Source organism: Schistocerca americana, chromosome 6, assembly GCF_021461395.2.
Source record: "Schistocerca americana isolate TAMUIC-IGC-003095 chromosome 6, iqSchAmer2.1, whole genome shotgun sequence".
In the NCBI taxonomy this organism is placed as follows: domain Eukaryota; kingdom Metazoa; phylum Arthropoda; class Insecta; order Orthoptera; family Acrididae; genus Schistocerca; species Schistocerca americana.
The window spans coordinates 410,747,762-410,767,061 of NC_060124.1; positions in this window are offsets into that span (position 1 = coordinate 410,747,762).

A 19,300-nucleotide genomic window follows, 5' to 3' on the forward strand; every position below is an offset into this window, starting at 1 on the left:
TTAAATAATAAATTAGAACTATTTACAAGGGTATAAGACCTGAACTAAACTTTCAAACCAAGGACAAAGAAAAGTGTTGAAAACTGAAACTAGACAACTGAGGAGGTGCATTCAGGAGCCTAGACAAGGGATGTCAGAGGGATATTTAGTATATTTTAAAGAAAGTATACCTGTACATTGAGCAATTGTGCCTAGGCCCATCACTGATGTAAATAATAGCCAAGAAACTCTAATAATGAGACTGAAATCTGGGCAAAATGGAAATATTTAAGTATAAGAATCAACTCAGTAACATGGAAAATCCATGTAATAAATTAAGTCAACTGGGATCTGATGTATTAATACATTTTAAACCTGCGGTGAGGAAAGAGACGTAGAAAGATGATCAGTTATCATTACATAAGTCAATTACATATGATCCAGTGGACAATATACACCCAGCTGCATTTTTAAACTTAATCAAATGAATATTTCTGAAAGATTGGATCCAAGTGAAGAAAATTACTGTTATTGTTGTTCTTTCAAGGGAAGAAGCAGCTAAATATGGTGTTAATACCAAAACAAATGTAAAATGTTGAACAAGTTACAGTTACTATTTAAGAAGGAATTTCTGTGTCATAGTGACTGTACTAGGGTATACAATAACTATAAGCTTAACTTTGAAAAAATATTTAATCAGTTATGAGTATGCAGATGAAGCTTTGAGCTTTGTAAGCAGTGTATGGCAAGGAGGTAGGTTTACTATTAGATAGGCTAATATATGTACTGGTTCTAATTTTTATTGGAATAAGTGTATGAACATTGAGGAATATGTAGGAGCAGCATGATGCTATGAACACCTTTCACCTAAAAATTACTTCCAGGCTGGCCAGCACACTGGCCCCCCTCATTAACATGTTTAGCAGATGTGGTTCAGTCTCAGTGCATCTCCCCCACATCCTGGAAGTAGGCACTTTAATGTACTTGGCAACCTGGGCACTATTCCTACACTAATGAGTAAATTAGGTTGTTTGCTCGTCACTTACATCACTGAATCATGTGTCTACTTTCTATTTTGGGGGCCCAGAGAGAATTTTATATGCTTAGTTAATATCACATATACTGTAGTACACCATAAAGGAATTATCTGGATGGGATGGAAATGAGTAGATGTGATGCAAATGTACAGACACACAATAATTACTATTTCAGAAAAATTGGATGATTCTGTCAAGAGAAAGAATTTCACAAGTTGAGAAGGTCAATAACACATTTGTCCATTTCCAGACCTTGTGCAAGCAGTTATTCACTGATCATCAGGGCTCAGTTCGAAGCAGGACTCATCACTGAAGACAGCTCTACTCCAGTCAATGAGATTCCAGGCTGAAAACAAGCCTGGAGATGCCCTGGACAGTGGTGGGATACCAACCTCTCAGTCACCCACCATATGCCCCAACAACCAAGAGTGATGGTCTGGGGTCACATTTCATTTCATAGTAGGACACCTTTGGTTGTCATCCATGGCATCTTTACATCGTTGCAGTATGTCAATGATATTCTATGCCCTGTTTTGTTGCCCTTCATGGCAAGCCATCCTGGGATTACTTTACAGAAAGATAATACCTGCCCACACTGGCGAGAGATTTTACTGCTTGTATTAAGGCTTGCCAAATCCTACCTTGGCCAGAAAGGTCGCTGGATCACTCCCCAATTGAAAATGTTTGGAGCATTATGGGCAGAGCTCTCCAACTAGCCCAGGATTTTGATGATCTCAATGCACCAATTGGACAGAATTTGGCTTGATATTCCTTAGGAGGGCATCCAAAAACTTTGTCAATCAGTGCCAAGCCAAATAACTGCTTGCATAAGAGCCAGAGGTGGGCCAACATGTTTCTGACTTGTTCAATTTGTAAAGCTCTTTCTCTTGAATAAATGATCCATTTTGTTCTGAAATTGTAAACATTTGTTTGTCTATATGTGTCTGTCACATCCATCAATTTCCATCCCATTCAGATAACAAGTCCTTCACGACACATCCTTCTTGTTCTTCTTTTTGTCTTAGAGTGTATCTCTCCATCTTTTTATCGTTATGTTATAAAGATGCAATGGAATGTTTTTCCTATAATTAGCATACTCTTAGATTTATGAGAGAGATTAGTTTCTGACACTATCTATCAGTTGAGGATAGTCTAAAAATTGTAAACGTAGAAAACAATTTAGTTATTTTGTTTACATGACTAATCTGTGGTTGTCTTAGTGCCTACTTTGTTTGGAATAACTCTTCTTGAAATCAACAAGATTCTAGTAGTAGTAACTTATAGGGGACCTAATTCAGTCACTTTGTGATGAATTAAATAGATTTAGTTTTTTCCACCATTCAGAAATGATAATTATTCTTAAATGATCTACTTAAATTGTGTTATAGATAATAAAGTACCAAGGAAATAAAAGACAGCAAAGACCCATTTGGAGAACATTGGGGGGGGGGGGGGGGGGGAATGAAACTCTCACTACAGAAGAGACCGCAGGGAAATTGATAAAGAAACCTTGTTAGAAAGCCATGCATATGTAGAAAAGGCCACGTGTGGAGCCTAAAACAACTTTCACCATCAGATCCTTGAAAAAGACAAATCAGAAAATCCTAGGAAGTTCTGGTCATGAATATCAATGAATGTGTCCAGCCTTTCCAATTTCTTATGGATCTACTTGGTGTTGAAACTGAGCACAGCAGGTATACTACCACACAAGCACAGAATCTCAAATGAGAGAGACTGGTATTAGGACCCCCCACCCCCCTCTGTATTGAAAAACAATCAAGACTTCTTAAAGCAAACAGTGCACCAGGCCATGACATAATTCCAGTTAGATTTAACGCTGAGTACATAATGTTGATGACTTTCGTCTGTTGCAGGATCTCAGAGGATGCAAGATCCTAGAGCATATTCTATGTACAAACATTATGACATTCCTGAAGGAAAACAATTTACTCTGGAAGAAAAAACACAGATTCAGGAAAAAGCCACTCATATGAAACACACCGTGCTTTATTCACACAGGTCATCTTGGAAACAATAGATAAAGAAAAACAGGTAGACTCTGTCTTCCTAGATTTCTGAAAGTTGTCTGACACTGTAACACATTGTTGACAACTAACCGTGATACTATCATGCATCAACCATGTTGAAAATATACAGGATATCCAGACTGCTTGGATTTGTAGAAGGAATTTTTCTTGTTTTGGTCCATACTACCTACCACCATTGAAAGTTGCCTACTTTACAGTCTTAGCAAAAGCAGCACTGGTACATGTATTCCACTATCAGAGGTATCAGAATGGTTTTTGCTTATAACTTTCAACTTGTTCATTTCTGCTACTAGAACCCTCACCTGAAATTGATGTATTTTCACTTCTTCGTCATCCCTGAAAGTTTGGAACATCATCACACACACATTTATGGGCACCAGCACATATAAGTTTGATGCTCTGTAGTGTCACTGAATGATATTTCTGGACATGGATTTCCGTGTTCGCATATTATGTACTCACTCACTTCTACAGGCCCAAGAAGTTTTTAATGGGAATTTCTGAACACTGTATGCAGAATCAGCTCTAACAATGAAGAAAATTAATGTTAAAAAACTAAATGAGAACCAAGATATAATATTATTTGATAACTTCACTTCTCGTAGTGGACAGAAAGAAAGAGGTGCAGTCATATTTGAAACTGTTAAAAAATATCTCATAATTGGTGGCATGTTTCAGGAAACAATAATCTTCTTTGGTATAATAGATGAAACATACTGCTTGGATCCCTTTTTATTTATTTATTTATTTTGTGATGAATGTGTTCAATCTGACTAGACAACCATCTTCAGAGTTAAGCTAGGAAAAGAGAAAAACAGGTATAACATTAAAACATCATAAATTTAATCATACTTCATTCTGCAAGATGCGTGACAAAAGCTAACATAAGTAACAGAGAGGATGAAAATGGGGTATAATAGATGAAACATACTGCTTGGATCCCTTTTTATTTATTTATTTATTTTGTGATGAATGTGTTCAATCTGACTAGACAACCATCTTCAGAGTTAAGCTAGGAAAAGAAAAAAACAGGTATAACATTAAAACATCATAAATTTAATCATACTTCATTCTGCAAGATGCGTGACAAAAGCTAACATAAGTAACAGAGAGGATGAAAATGGGGGAAAATACATTGTTAATCATGTGACACGTACACAAGTCAGTGGCCAGTACATTGATACTGTGTAAAAGAGATTTTTCCACTGTAAAAAAATGATTATTAAAATTAAAAAATATCCTAATGCATTTAGTGTGTATGATGTGTTATGAATAAAGGCAAGATACAAATGTAGGAAATAATCTCACAATAAACTAATTTTTGTGTCTGTTTAAACATTTCATAAGGCAGAAAGTGTGAAATCAGTGAAAATCTAATTTATGTTATTTGAGTTTGTGACAAAGCGAGCTTGTTTTGCCATCTGCCTCCTTAAATTCATTTTTAACTATTTGCCATTGACATACATTAGTATTATCTGCATTTCCATAAAAGAAAAAGGTTGGTCCTCAGTTTTAAAGAATATAGTACCAGATCTAATTTTGCACGTAGTTTTATGTATGTAATTGATTTTCTAATTTATTTGACTATTCCTGTTTAATATCTTTTGTTATAAGGTGAAATTAGTAATTGTTTCATAACTTAATTTCTATTGCTGACTTAATAAACAAATATAATTTCTGTACTAATTATAAACATTTGGAAGATGAAACACTGGCATTCTATTTTTGGCTCTATTCGAAAATATGTTAGCAAAGCCAGCCCTTAATTAACTCCAAAGTAATTACCAGTTTTGTCAAAAGTATTGTTTGCATTACGATATCTGTTAATTTCATCATTTAAACAAATAATTCGGCCTAACTCTTGTCATAGAAGAAACTATTGAAAAGACAGAATTTTTTGATGTATTCAGTTAATTTAATAAGTTAAGTTTTAATTGTAATTTCTGTAAAGTAAACATCAAACAATGTGTAGTTTCAGTGCCTATTATTGTGATGATATATAAGGGCCCAATTTTTGGTCCCGAGACAGTCAGTCCACAGCTGAGTTTCAGATGAGAACCCGTATTGGTTAGATAAACAACAATGCATCAACTTAACTGTGAAATAAATGTAACACAAATAGGCCACGTGTTAAAACAATGACAGTGTCTGTTCAATACATACTGGATTATTCGGCAAGAACTGTGAGGTTTGGTTTTTACTGCTCATAGATATGCAACAATAAACTATTGTGGCAGTATGCTGACGTATGCCTGCAAACTATTAATGAGGCTTATCAAAATTTTACAGTAGTTAACTGGCCCATATAACTGTGTAATATTGTGGGGTGGTGAACAGTGAAAGTAAAGACGGAAGAGAAACACAACTGTGCACCTGTCGGCTACATCATTTAAGGTAGTCAGTGTTGAACTTTCACTCCCCCCTCCCCCCCCCCCCCCCACCACCCCCATGATTAAATAAAGCAGGTGAATGTCACAGGTTCTCCATCTGTTTAAACACAACTTTAATAACACACATTAATTTTAAAAAATAAAAATGCTGAGGACTCTAAGATATACTGAGGAGCCAAAACGTTATGACCACTGCCCACTGCAAGGCTGTGTGCTGCCTAGTGGCACTGAGGGCACATGACACAGTAAGAGAAGTATTTGAGCAGAACAGAGACAAATGAGGAATCATTATAGTGATGATAACTGGCACAAATGCAAAAATCCGGCTATTTAAGTGACTTTGACAAAAGCCACATTGTTGTGGCCTAGTGCCTGGGAGTGAGCATCTTGGAAATGGCATAGCTGGTCAGTTGTTGGCTTGCTACTGCAATAAGTATCTATGGAAACTGGTTGAAAAATGTAGCAACCACGAGGAGGCAACAAGAAGCTGAACGTCTATACCTCATCACACTATGTAGGGGTCAGAGGCTTGCCCGCTCTCTAAAGTGGGAGAAGGGCAATCTGGGGCAGATTTGATGACAGAGTACAATGCTGGCCCAGGCACAAGTATTTCTGAGCACACCATTAAGCACACATTGTTCTGCAGCAGAGGACTCCTACGTGTTCCCATTTTGACCCAACAACGTCACCAGTTATGATTACAGCGGGCACAGGATCATTCAGAGTGAACTGTGAATCAATGGAATCATGTCACCTGGTCAGATGAAGCCCATTTAGCCTTAAAGCAAGTCAATGATGCGTCCAGATGCGCCGTCATCCAGACGAATGGCTGCTTGACACATGCAGCATGCCACGGACGCAGGCCGATGGGAAGAGTAATATGTTGTGAGAGACATTGACCTGGGCTTCCATGGGACCTGTGGTGGTAATCAAAGGCACCATAACAGCTGTGGACTACAGGAGCATCATTAAAGACCACCTGTAATCCCTTATGCTTGATGTCTTCCCTAACAGTGATGACTTCTTCCAGCAGGATAACTGTCCATGTCAAAAGAGCAGAATCATGCTGCAATGATTTGAGGAGCACGACAGTGAATTCACATTGATGTGGTGGCTATCAGATTTGACTTACCTGAATCTGATGAAACTGGGTACCAGCTCCGCACCCACAAATCAATCACCCATAAATTACGGGAAGTGTGTGACCTGTGCCTATGCACTTGGTGCCACAAACCTCTGGCACCAATTAAGTACCTTATTGAATCCATAGCATGCAGAATTGCTGCTGAATTGTGCTTCAGAGCTAAACCACCATGCTTTTAAATTGGTGGTCATAATGCCTTGTCTGATCAGTGTAAAAATGCAAAACGGAATCCAACGTGGAGTTTCCATTGTCTGATTTTGCAAAAAAAGAATCTGTTTACAAAAACTGCTATAGCTTTGAGCAAAAATATTACTAATATTTATTTACCGGGTGATCAAAAAGTCAGTATAAATTTGAAAACTGAGTAAATCATGGAATAATGTAGGTAGGGAGGTACAAATTGACATGGGGTTTTATTAGAACCAAAAAAATACAAAAGTTCACAAAATGTCTGACAGATGGCGCTTCATATGATCAGAATAGCAATAATTAGCATAACAAAGTAAGACAAAGCAAAGATGATGTTCTTTACAGGAAATGCTCAATATGTCCACCATCATTCCTCAACAATAGCTGTAGTCGAGGAATAATGTTGTGAACATCACTGTAAAGCATGTCCGGAGTTATGGTGAGGCATAGGCGTTGGATGTTGTCCTTCACCATCCCTAGAGATGTCGGTCGATCATGATACACTTGCGACTTCAGGTAATCCCAAAGCCAATAATTGCACGGACTGAGGTCTGGGGACCTGGGAGGCCAAGCATGACGAAAGTGGCGGCTGAGCACACGATTATCACCAAACGACGCGCGCAAGAGATCTTTCACGTGTCTAGCAATTTTTTTGGTTCTAATAAAACCCCATGTCATTCCAAGCATGTGTGTCAATTTTTACCTCTCTATCTACATTATTCTGTTGTTTATTAAGTTTTCAAATTTATACTGACTTTTTGATCACCCGGTATTTTGTCCATGTGATTTGACAGACTAGATTAGATTCAGCGTTCATTCCATAGACCCTAAAATGAAATGATTCTCGTGTGTGTGTGTGTGTGTGTGTGTGTGTGTGTGTGTGTGTGTGTGTGGTACAAGTCAGAAAGCATAACATAAAACATTTGAATATAGTGCTCACAGTGTGCAATATATGACAGACAAGATATGTTTACATTTACGTTGGGTAGATTACTGCTTACAATAATTTATAGTGCATTTATATAAAATCTGCTTCACCAAATAGTTCATATGTTGCACGTAATCATAACCAGAACATTTATTGTTCTAGGTATTCTGTTATAAAGTAAAAACTGTGACACAGCTAACAAGATTTTATAGCTTTACAAAACTGTATAGTCCACAGCTCGTGGTCTAGTGCTTGGCATTGCTACCTCTGGATCATGAGGACCAAGGTTTGATTCCCGGCTGGGTTGGAGATTTTCTCTGCTCAGGGACTGGGTGTTTTGTGTTGTCCTCATCATTCTATCATCATTCATGAAAGTGGCTAGACTGGGCTGTGTACAGCTTAGGAATGTGTGTGGGAGCTGATGACCGCGTAGTTGAGTGCCCCACAAATTATTTATTGATCCATTAAATCTTATACACATACAAGGTACAACAGATGTTGGACAAATTTTACAAAACAGTAGTATCAGGCAAGAATACTACTTTAGTACTCATATAATCAGACAAACTATAAAAACAGTTCTTTAATAAAAATGTTGTAGCAGCTTTTTTGAAAGTGTTTATATGTTTGGTATTCTAAATAATTGCTGGCACCTTATAGTAGATTTTTACACAAGAGTGATAAGCATACTTTTGAGGCAGACTTATGCTGGAATAATTTACATGGATATTTTTCCTTAGCCCAGTACGGTGCTCATGTGCAGCAGTGTTATGGATAAAGAGATTCTCTTTCTTCGTCGTGTTACAGGAACTTCTGTTGTTTGCTTTTTTTAATCTTTTTTTAAATTCAGATTTTTCTCTTTTGCTTGCTGAATGCTGTTACAGTAGTAGGAGAACTTCCCCAAAAGATAACACGATATCTTAGCAGTGAGTATGTTAGTTTGGAGAGCAGGGAGTTTAAGGATGTTGTGTGAGAGTTCCATTTTAGATTTACTTGCAGCAAGGACTAGAAACATTGTCAAAGTGACATTCTCAATTTCGTGGCATTTTAAATGATTTGCTGGCTTTCAGAATATTTATTTTTCTGGGACTGAAAGTGTAGAGGAACCGTTTTTGTGCCTTTAAGAGAAACCTGTCTATAGAGCCATTGTGAAGATTCATCTGTGATGACACCTGCAGCAGTGGTAACATCTTTACCATTTTTTGCTTCATTAAGCATACCGTTATCATCTGCAAACAGCACTGCTTCTGCATTTTTTACACGCTAGGGGAGACTATTAATATATCAGGGCAGATTATTAATGTATACAAGAAAAACAAATGGGCCTAAGACAGAGCCCTGCGGTACATAATATGATAGTGAGGATGGCATTGAGAGATAGTTCTGTGTGTTGTTCATGTGTCTAACTTCTATAACCCAAGATCAGTTACTTAAGTAGGATTTTAGTCAATCATTTGGCACATATCAGACATCATAACAATCAAGTTTTTTTTTAAGAGAATCAAATGATCTATAACATCACAAACTTTTAGTAAATCTTAGAAAATACCTAAAATTTTGGAGCGATTGTAAATTGCACTTAAGAAATGGTTGAGAAGGTGAAAGATAGCAGTCTCAGTGGAATGTTGTGCCCAGAAACCATGCTGGCATACTGATAGTACATTATTCTGACTGAAAAATTGTGTTAGCTGAGATAGGAAGAGTTGTTATATAGTCTTTGAAAAGCCTGATTGCAGTGCTAGAGATCTATAATTTGACAGTTTCTAGCAGTCACTTTTTTTATAAAGAGGTATGAGTTTGTTGACAGTTTTATTTGTATGATCAGGGGTCTCATCAACACATGCTGAAATGCTAGTTTTTAATGAGCTTATTATTTTTCTAGTAGGACCAAGGAACGTGCTTTTCTGGTTAATACTAAGGTTTGCGAGTGCCTGATTGTCCTTAATTTCTAATTTACCAAATTTTCCAGTCACTAAATCATTTGCAATTGTAGCAAAGGGTGAATTGAACAGATCTGCAACTAACTTTGGGTCAATAATAAGACTGTGTAGTGGGACACCCTCCTCTGACACTACATTTCTTTTTTTATATAAATAACCGATACCGTGTATACTATCGATTCTTGTACAGATGAACATTATATCAGCTGTTTAACTGAATGAATGTCACATGATTTTGTATATGATGTACTATGTTTCAGGCTAAAATGTATAAAAAGAGATTAATTTGTTAGTACTCTGTGCATACAGTTAAAATTATTCTCCTTTTAACAATATTTGAAATTATGAAATTTCTGGTATACTTTAAATTCACATTATTAATTGCACAATCTAACGTGAATTATTAAATTTATTTCTGGATTTATTTATAGGATAATGATATAATGTGGTAAGGATTCTACTTTTGACAAGAAAGTTTGCAAACTCTTTTGTTTTGTAAACTCTCTGGAATATTGTGAGTTTGTCAGAATGTTACTAGTAGTGGGCATATGCGATTGCAGTCTTTCTTGGCATATTCCATTGATGAATTCTTCTTGGGTTATCAGCCAATTGGTGGCATCATCTTGTCGCAACATTTTGATGAGTTTCGTACCCATCTTCTGGCGAAGATGATGGGTACAAAACTAATCAAAACGTTGCGACAAGATGATGCCACCACTTGGCTGATAACTCAAGAAGAATTCATTATAGTGGGCATGTCTCTGATGGAAGTAGATGTTTTTCTAAGTTTGTCAACAACAATGTAATTGTTGGTTTTTGAAAGTGGAAAATGTAAAGGCTGCATGATATTGAAAATGTGACAAAGAATAAAATTCAAGAAATATACAGGCAAATCTTCATAAGTTATTCAGTCATCAGGAATCCACAATGTTAAATCAAAATCTTAGCTGCAAGAATGTACCCCTGGACACAAGACTTGGAGCCAACAACAACGATGACAACAACAGCAATGAGATAATGAAGATAAGCAAAAAGTTTCTCTTTTGTATATATTATGCCTCTCGTAGCTTTTGAAAATAATGAAGAGAGTAGAGAAATTTAATAGTGCTGTGTGGGAGGGTAAGATTACAAGTGTGGGTGCCAGCCATGATCTGTTGACTGATAATGAAGTTTTGACTGTTGCAGAAGAAGAAAGGACAATTATTTGTATTTGCAGTTTTTATTAAATGAACTTCAATCCCTCGATGAGAATTTCTTATGATATCAACAATGATGTACTGGGTGAATTTAAAGAGGACTTCACAAATATGACGAAGGACATCAAGATGAATTGAAAGAGGACTTTACAAATATGACAAAGGACATCAGCAAAAATTAAGTACAAACTATTTGTGAAATTAATTTTTTTTGGTGGTCTTGTGTGATTGCTAGGAAAACAAATAGAGATGAGGGTAGTGATGTACATGTTAAAGCTGTAGAACACAACCAAGACATTTTTAAACCAAGTGAAAGTGAAGTCGCCAAAGAAACAGTTAAAACTGATATTTTGCAGTTGATTTTAGCAAAATTAGAGGAAATGAAAACAGAACAGTCTGTGCGCCACTGTAGGGACAGTTTTGTGTCATGCATGAGTCATGATCAAAAAATTAATTTTGTTAAAGGATGTCTTGAAGGTGAAGATATGTCATGGGTAAATCTAAATTTAAGTCAGTGGGAAACATATCAAAGTTTCGAAAAAAGTTTTAAAAAAAATTGGTAGGAAGCTGAACAATGGAGAATTAAAAATGAATTTCTGAATGGTCCAAATTATAGAATAGGGATGGTACCCTGAAAGAGTTCTGTAAGAATCAACATAAGAAATTAACTCATCTTGAGAATCCATTTGACGAAATGACATTGATTGAGGCACTAAAAATGAGATTACTAGAAAGTTTGCAGTGGGATTTAGTACATGGACCTGATGAACTGCCTTGAAAAATGTTTATGATATGTTGACAAGCTGGATAGAGCAGTAAAAAGAAGTATGTACCATAACAACCAAAATGATAGAGATCAGAAAGGAAATAATTACAGAAACAGAGATAATGGTAGTTTCTATCAGGGTCAAAATGGAAATAGAGACAGACATTTTGAACATCAGCAGAATAGGAACAATGGGGATAACCATGGGAAATTTTATAGGAGAAACAATCATAGAGGTAACTATTCAGGAAACATCAGATTTCTCATTTATGTATTGATAGAAAGTTTTGGAATATTATGTTTAATTATAGTAATACAGATACTAATCACAAACCAGAATGTGAGAGTAAAGAGATTTCTGATGTAGTGTGTACTAATGATTTCTTCTCTCGGTCAGAAAACAGTGTTATTGATATATGCAAAACAGGTGATGGCTGTATTGTACCTGAATTAGATGGTATTTTTGATGTAGGTGTGAATCAGAGCTGTGAAATGACGTTGTACCTATCACGACTCAGCATCTTCGCTATGTGGTGAGTAGCAACTTTCCTTCTCTGATATTGTTACATTCCATCCTGGATTTACCATTGTGTGAGGTTGGTATGTCTGAGACTGGTAGCTTACTGCAAATGAATGTAGGTGAGGTGTGTGACTTTATTGGAGAAGAGACTTGTGTTGTTAATGATGTTATTGATGAAATAATTTTGGAAGAATATGATGATGATGATCAGGTTTTTGTGGAGTTTAAGAATAACGAAGTTTCAGAGTTATTTGTGAATACAGGTAAGTGATGTATGTGATGATGTAAGTAAGAGTCATGGAAAACCAGTCCAGTCAAAGCAGTTTTTCATTAATGTCATGCAGAGTAATGATACAAACAGTAAAGGTGAGTTATCTGCAAGCCTAGAGAATAAAGGTGAAAACTTTTTGAAATTTGTTAGCAACCCGATTGATGATAACATAGATAAATGTGCATTCTGGAGTAAGTTAGTTGTGGTTAGTCAAAATTTGTATCCAACTTGGAAAGAAGTGAAAAAGGATCTAACTAGGAAATGTAGTTTTCACAGTACTATGGTTTTTTTTTCCCTTCTGTAATAAGTGGTGTTAGTCGTGCTATGGAACCCATTCAGTGTGTTCAATCTTTACCTGACAACATGTGTAACCAAAGTAATGCTATGAAACTGGTGAAGTTGATAAAACCCTGCAAAAACAGTGTGAATGTAGTATTTGATGAAACTGAAAGTGATCTCTTACATGAAGTGTCTAATACCAAAGATGATGATTCAGATTTTGGATGTCCTTAACATTAAGATTAAAACTGATCAGTGGGAAGGGAACTGTTGGATTAATATAGGTAGCCGGATTTGTGGTATATCCGAACAATTTAGAGACAGAATCCAGTATAATAGGAATTTTGTGGAAATGCCCATTGTAGGTGTAAAGATAAGAGGAGCTACAGGTAAGCAGAGCAAATTGATAAAATCTCAGGTACTTTTAAGGTTTAGTATAGAAGACAAAACCTTTGAACATGGATACTTAGTGATCCCTAGTCTGGAAGAAAATATAATTCTCAAACATTTGAGGCATTGTATGGATGGAATGCTACAGAATTGTTTATTTTAGAACCAAAAAGTAAAGCTTATGAGAAAACTAATTTCTGTATCTTAAACTGTGGGAAAAGTTGTAACTATTTGCAAAACATTGTGTACCAAGGTGAGTACCAGATGTTTGATGATGATATAGATTTTGATGAGACTGAGGATCAATATTTTGAAAGTGTAGTAGATTTTAAAGTAAGGGAAGCTATGACTCTTAAAGATATACAAAAGAAACAACTTAGGAATTTGTTATTGGAGTCTAAAAATGTGTTAAGTGAAAAACCAGCAAGAGCGAAAGGCTACCAGTGCATGCTTTATCTTAAAGATGATTAACCTTTCTTTCTTAAGCCATATTATACACCATTTTCAAAAAGGAGAAGTGTAGAGAAAAAGATTCAGAAAATGGAAACACTTGGTGTAACTGAGAGGAGTGCTTACAATAATCCTTTAGTTGTGGTAAGTAAGAGAAATGGTGCAGTGAGAATCGTTTTGGACTCTAGACATCTCAAAAAATTTCATTTCAGAGAGAATGATCATCCTGAGAACATGGTTGACCTGTTACACAAATTTGATTATGTAAAATACATGATTATGTTTTACTTGACCTCTGGATTTCACCAGATCACACCTGAAATTAATTCTAGAAAGTACACAGCATTTTTGTGTGCAGGTAAGTGTGTTCAGTATTGTGTGGTGCCATTTGGGCTAGATGTATCTGTAGCCGAATTCATAAGAGCTCTGAATTGTGTCGTAGGAAGTGAAGTGAGTTCAGAATTAATTGTGTATGTTGATGACATTCTGGTCACTGAAAAGACTTGGGAACAACATTTGAATCTGTTGAGAGATGTGTTTTCAAGCATGACTTTGAAACTAGGTAAGGATAAATTTGGTGTGGAAGAAGTTAAACTGTTAGGTCATGTTATATCTGAAAAAGAAATTGCACCAGATAAAGAGAAACTTTATGCTATTGCTAATTTTCCTACTCCTCACAACAAAAAACAGTAAATCATTTGTTGGGTTAACTGGATTTTATAGAAAATCTTGTAGCAGCCAGGCTTTGAATGTTCTATGCTCGTGTGAACTTTTGAAGAAGAATATCTTTTGGGATTGGAATCAGGAGTGTCAGAATGCTTTCGATGGGATCAAACGACAGTTTTGCCAAAGTCAGATAATGTTCAGACCAGATTTCTCTCTTCCTTTTTGTATTATGACAGACAATAGTGATGTTGGATTGGATGCTCATTTATTTCAGGAGGTTGAAGTTGATGGTGTTATTGGACATAAATCTCTTGCACTTGCTAGTAGAGTACTGCAGCAACATGAAAGGACTTATAATGTAACTGAGAAAGAACTTTTGGTTGTACATTGGGCACTCAACAAATTTAAAAATTACTTACTGGGTCACAAAGTCATCATCTATACTGATCATAAAGCATCATGTTATCTTCAGGTGTGTAAGTTGCACCATAACAGAATTACTCATTGGGCCTTGTTTTTACAGCAGTTCAATTATGAAATCAGATACATTAAGGGTACTGACAATGTTGTTGCTGATGCTTTGTCTAGGTTATCTTTAGGAAGTGAATCATCTAACAACTTTGGAGAAGGTGAGAAAGAGTTTAAAATTATGTACTTGAAAGGTGTGAAAGAGGAAAAAGAGAGCTTGAAAATTTGCAAAGATATCTGTAGGTATCAAAATCATGATCAAAATTGGAAATTGGTTAAGAGCATGTTTGGTAAGAAAGGAAGAGAAAAGACAGAAGAATATTATAATGTACGAAAAGGTATTTTATTCAGTAGACATAAAACTGACTCTCAGGATTGGAAACAATGTTGGCCGGAACAATGTATTGATATTTTAATTACTTATACACATGAGAATTTTGGTCATTGTGGATCAACAAAATGCTCACAAAAGATTCAGGAAAATATCTATTTTTATAACGTAGGTAGGAAAGTCAAGAAGAAAATTGCCAGCTGTGACAGATATAAAAGAATGAAGGTAAGTAACCAAACAAGTAGAGGCCAAATGCAAGACATACTGCCTAATAGTAACCTTGATCTCATGTGTGTGGATTTTTATGGACCTTTATCTACATCTAAGAATAGATTTTGTTATGTTCTTGTGGTGGTTGATGTATTTTCGAAGTTCATCCATATGTTTCCTCTCAAGAAAGCTACCAGCAAGCAGATCATCTCTAAGTTTGAAAACATATATTTTCATCAGGTGGGTATTCCTAAAACAGTTTTATCTGATAATGGTTATCAGTTTACATCACAAGCTTGGAAAGATTTTGTTGATGATGCAAAAATAAGGCATATTCTAACCTCAGTGTACCATAAGAGAGATTGGAAGTCTGTTTAGAACTTGTAGTAAGAATCACACCAGTTGGATAAATTGTGTCAGTGATTTTGTGGATATTATGAACAGCCTACAACATTCTTCAACAGGTTTTTCATCATTTGAAATCATGTTTAATTACAGACCAGCTAACTTTATTTCTGAAAATGTTGAGTTTCCACCATGTAACATTCTGTCACCACAAGAGAGAGAAGAATGTGTTAGGAAGATGAGGAAAAAACTGGGGGATAGGAGAAAGCAGAGACATGATGGTAAAGGTAGATTTCCTAGTTTGAAGTAGGAGATCTTGTGTTGGCAAAAGCCAAAGAGAAATAAAAAGTGTTGACATCTGAGATAAAGAAATTTTTCGATATCTGTATTGGACCATTCAAAATTCTTGAAAATCCATATCCTAATGACTACAAACTTGTGTATCCATAATCCAAGAAGTTGATTGGATGACGCATATTACTGAACTGAAAGCATATAGACATGATCCGCAAGTATCTGATTTTTGTTTGTTGTTGTTTTTCCATTGTCATGAATTTAGTAGTAGAATAATGTGATTTCTAGAGTTTTATCTTTTCCATTGACTAAGTTTAAATCTATTTGTAGATTCACAAAACTATATAATTGTGTTTTTGTTTTCTGGAATATAGTATTTAAGATGATGTGATTTTTTTTTTTTTTTTTAAATCTCAACTGATGTAAATCCCATATAATTGACTTAAAAAATGACTCAATGATAGCACATCTCATGTGATGTAAAGGAGGTATTGAACAGCATATTTAGTACACAAAACAATGTTTCAGAATTTGATATGAATGCTAGACAGGAAGTTACCTATCCGCTGGAGCGTGTGATGAGAAGAACTCTAAGGAGGAAACCGAAAGATGTGGGCGGGTCCACTCCCCACACTGCTGTATGGCTGTACTCTGCTGGACCAATCAACTTGCAAGAGATTGTGGTGCTGGGTAATGTACTCGGGCATCTGTTGACTGGATTTGTGTTTTAGCCAAGACTGTTAAAGACAGTTTTATTCAGCAAAAATTCATGTAACTTTATATCAGCATGTATTTTTTTATCATTTGTAAATGAATCTTCTAGGCTTTTATGTACATCAGTTAATTTGTATGGACAATTGGCAAATAGTGTGGAAGATGTTTACTAGTACGGGCAAGGTAAAACGATGTATACATGTCTGCTTTCACACCCTGATTTTTGTTCACAAGCTACTGGACTGTGTCTTCATTCAAAGCTAACTGTGACTGTTTACCTGTATGTATCATGAGTATTGCAATATTATATCTGATTGAAATTTGAGTTGTGTACAGATTCATGCTTAGCTCTGTTTTGGGTACCCCTGGTCATTACAACTCTGTGTTTGTGTATTCAAGGACAAAATACAACCACTGATTGAAGCTAGATGCTTCTCACAATTAGTCTTTGCTTATGATTGAACTTACTGATATGATTATGAACTTTATTCAATTTGTTGTGTTGAAACTTTTTTGCTGGTTTGTACTCGGTGTTGTTTGGATTCATAGGTCAATCCCCACATTGTAAACTTAAGCCCTCATGAGTCAACATTTCCTTGAATACTGTGGTTTATGTGGCTGATAGATTCCTGCTCATGATTGAGTATATTCTTCAGGTCTGTACCCATCGTGAGTTTTTCGAGTTTGCTCACTCGTCATTCACTTAGACTCTGAAATTTTTCTCTTCTCTTTAAAAGATTTTGAAGGTCTGATTGTATGGATTAAACTTAAAATTTGTAATTCTAGTGATTTACCTTGTCTCTGTAATTATTTCTATAGTTTAGTGGTGTAATGTTGTAGTTTTGATTTTGTAGTATTTTCTGGTGACACTATGCTCCACAGATCTGAAAATCTGAATGCCATATACTGATATATGTATAGATTATGACTTATATAGTAGATATTTTTCTTACATTTTCTGGAATATGTTGTGTATCAGATACTTCTATACATCTGTATTCTATCAGGGGGCACCATTTTGTACACTGTTTGGCAAACCTTATAGTCTGTCACAAAATATTGTAAACTGTAAATTTTGTGAGGCAGATATTGTAATGGGACACCGTCCTCTAACACTACCTTTCATTTTTTATAGCAATAACTGATACCACACATATACTATCAATTCTTGTGTATGTGAACTTTATATGATCTGTTTAACTGAATGAACTTCATATGATTTTGTATACAGTGTACTATATATCAAGCTAAAATGTATAAAAAGAGATTAATTTGTTAGTAATCTGTACATACAGTTAAAATTACTCTCCTTTTAAAAATATTTGAAATTACGAAATTTCTGGTATACTTAAAATTAATATTATTAATTTCACAATCTAACTTGAATTATTAAATTTATTTCTGGATTCATTTATAAGATAATGATATAATGTCATAAGGATTCTACTTTTGATAAGAAAATTTATAAACTCTTTTGTTTTGTAAACTCTTTGGAATATTGTGAGTTCGGCAGAATGTTAGTAGTAGTGGGCATGCCTCTGATGGAAGTAGTTGTTTTTCTAAGTTCATCAACAACAATGTAATTACGGGTTTTTTTGAAAGTGGAAAATGTAAAGACTATGTGTTATTGAAAATGTGACAAAGAATAAAATTCAAGAAATATACAGGCAAATATTCATGAGTTATACAGTCATCAGGAACCCATAATGTTAAATGAAAATCTCAGCTGCAAGAATGTACCCCTACACACAAGCCACCACCAACAACAACAACAAGATAAAGAAGTTAAGTAAAAAATTTCTCTTTTGTATATCTTATGCCTCTCGAAGCTTTTGAAAATAATGAAGAGACTAAGAGAAAATTAAGTAAGATTACAACTGTCATTATGGGATAGAGCAATATTCTTATGACTTTCTTTCTTCCCAGTAAGATTCTGCACAGCTTTCCATAATGGCTTAGTCTTGTTTGACAATTCCCAGAGTGAAATTCTCTTAATTTAGCAGTACATGTGTGTGGATCTGGCACTGGACAATTCAAAAACTGGCAAATGTACAAACAATGGGCAGCATCAGCATTTCCATTCATCCTTCCCCCCCCCCCCCCCCCCCCCCCGCCCCCGCCCTCCACCCATTAGCACAGTGCTGGTCTACACTTTCCACCCAAAAATAGTGCTTCATTTCCTGTCTGCTCCACTGCTCCACACAGCAGTAACAAACACAAAAGTGTCTCCATTTGATGACGAACTGACACAGGTTGAGTCAGACTCTGCAATATACACAGGTGCTGCCCTATATGCAACAACTATCGTATGGGCATTTGCACAAAATTTACCAATGCTGCAGCTTACAGATTTCCCCAATAGTCTCAAGACTGGCATGTTGATGACCCAGTAAGAGGGGAAAACCCATACTGTGCCAACTACAGCATTTGCAAATAAAGATCCTATAACTTCAACCTGATGTTTCTTTTAACTTGCTGTCACATGTACATCGAAATCGTTGCCCTGCAGACCTGCTGCCATGTGTAATAGAACTTTTAAGGGAAAAGAAAAATTCTTCGTGGAATAAATATGATTATGTCGAGTAGTGGCAAAGAATTATTTTATATAATTGTGATAGACATGAGAGATAATACTTCAGATAATTTTTATTTCTAAAACAAAAGACAAAATCTTTCAATTGTTATTCTTCTTTTCTGTCTGTTAGAGTTTTGATAGGAGCATTTCAATCTACCAGATGCTTTACA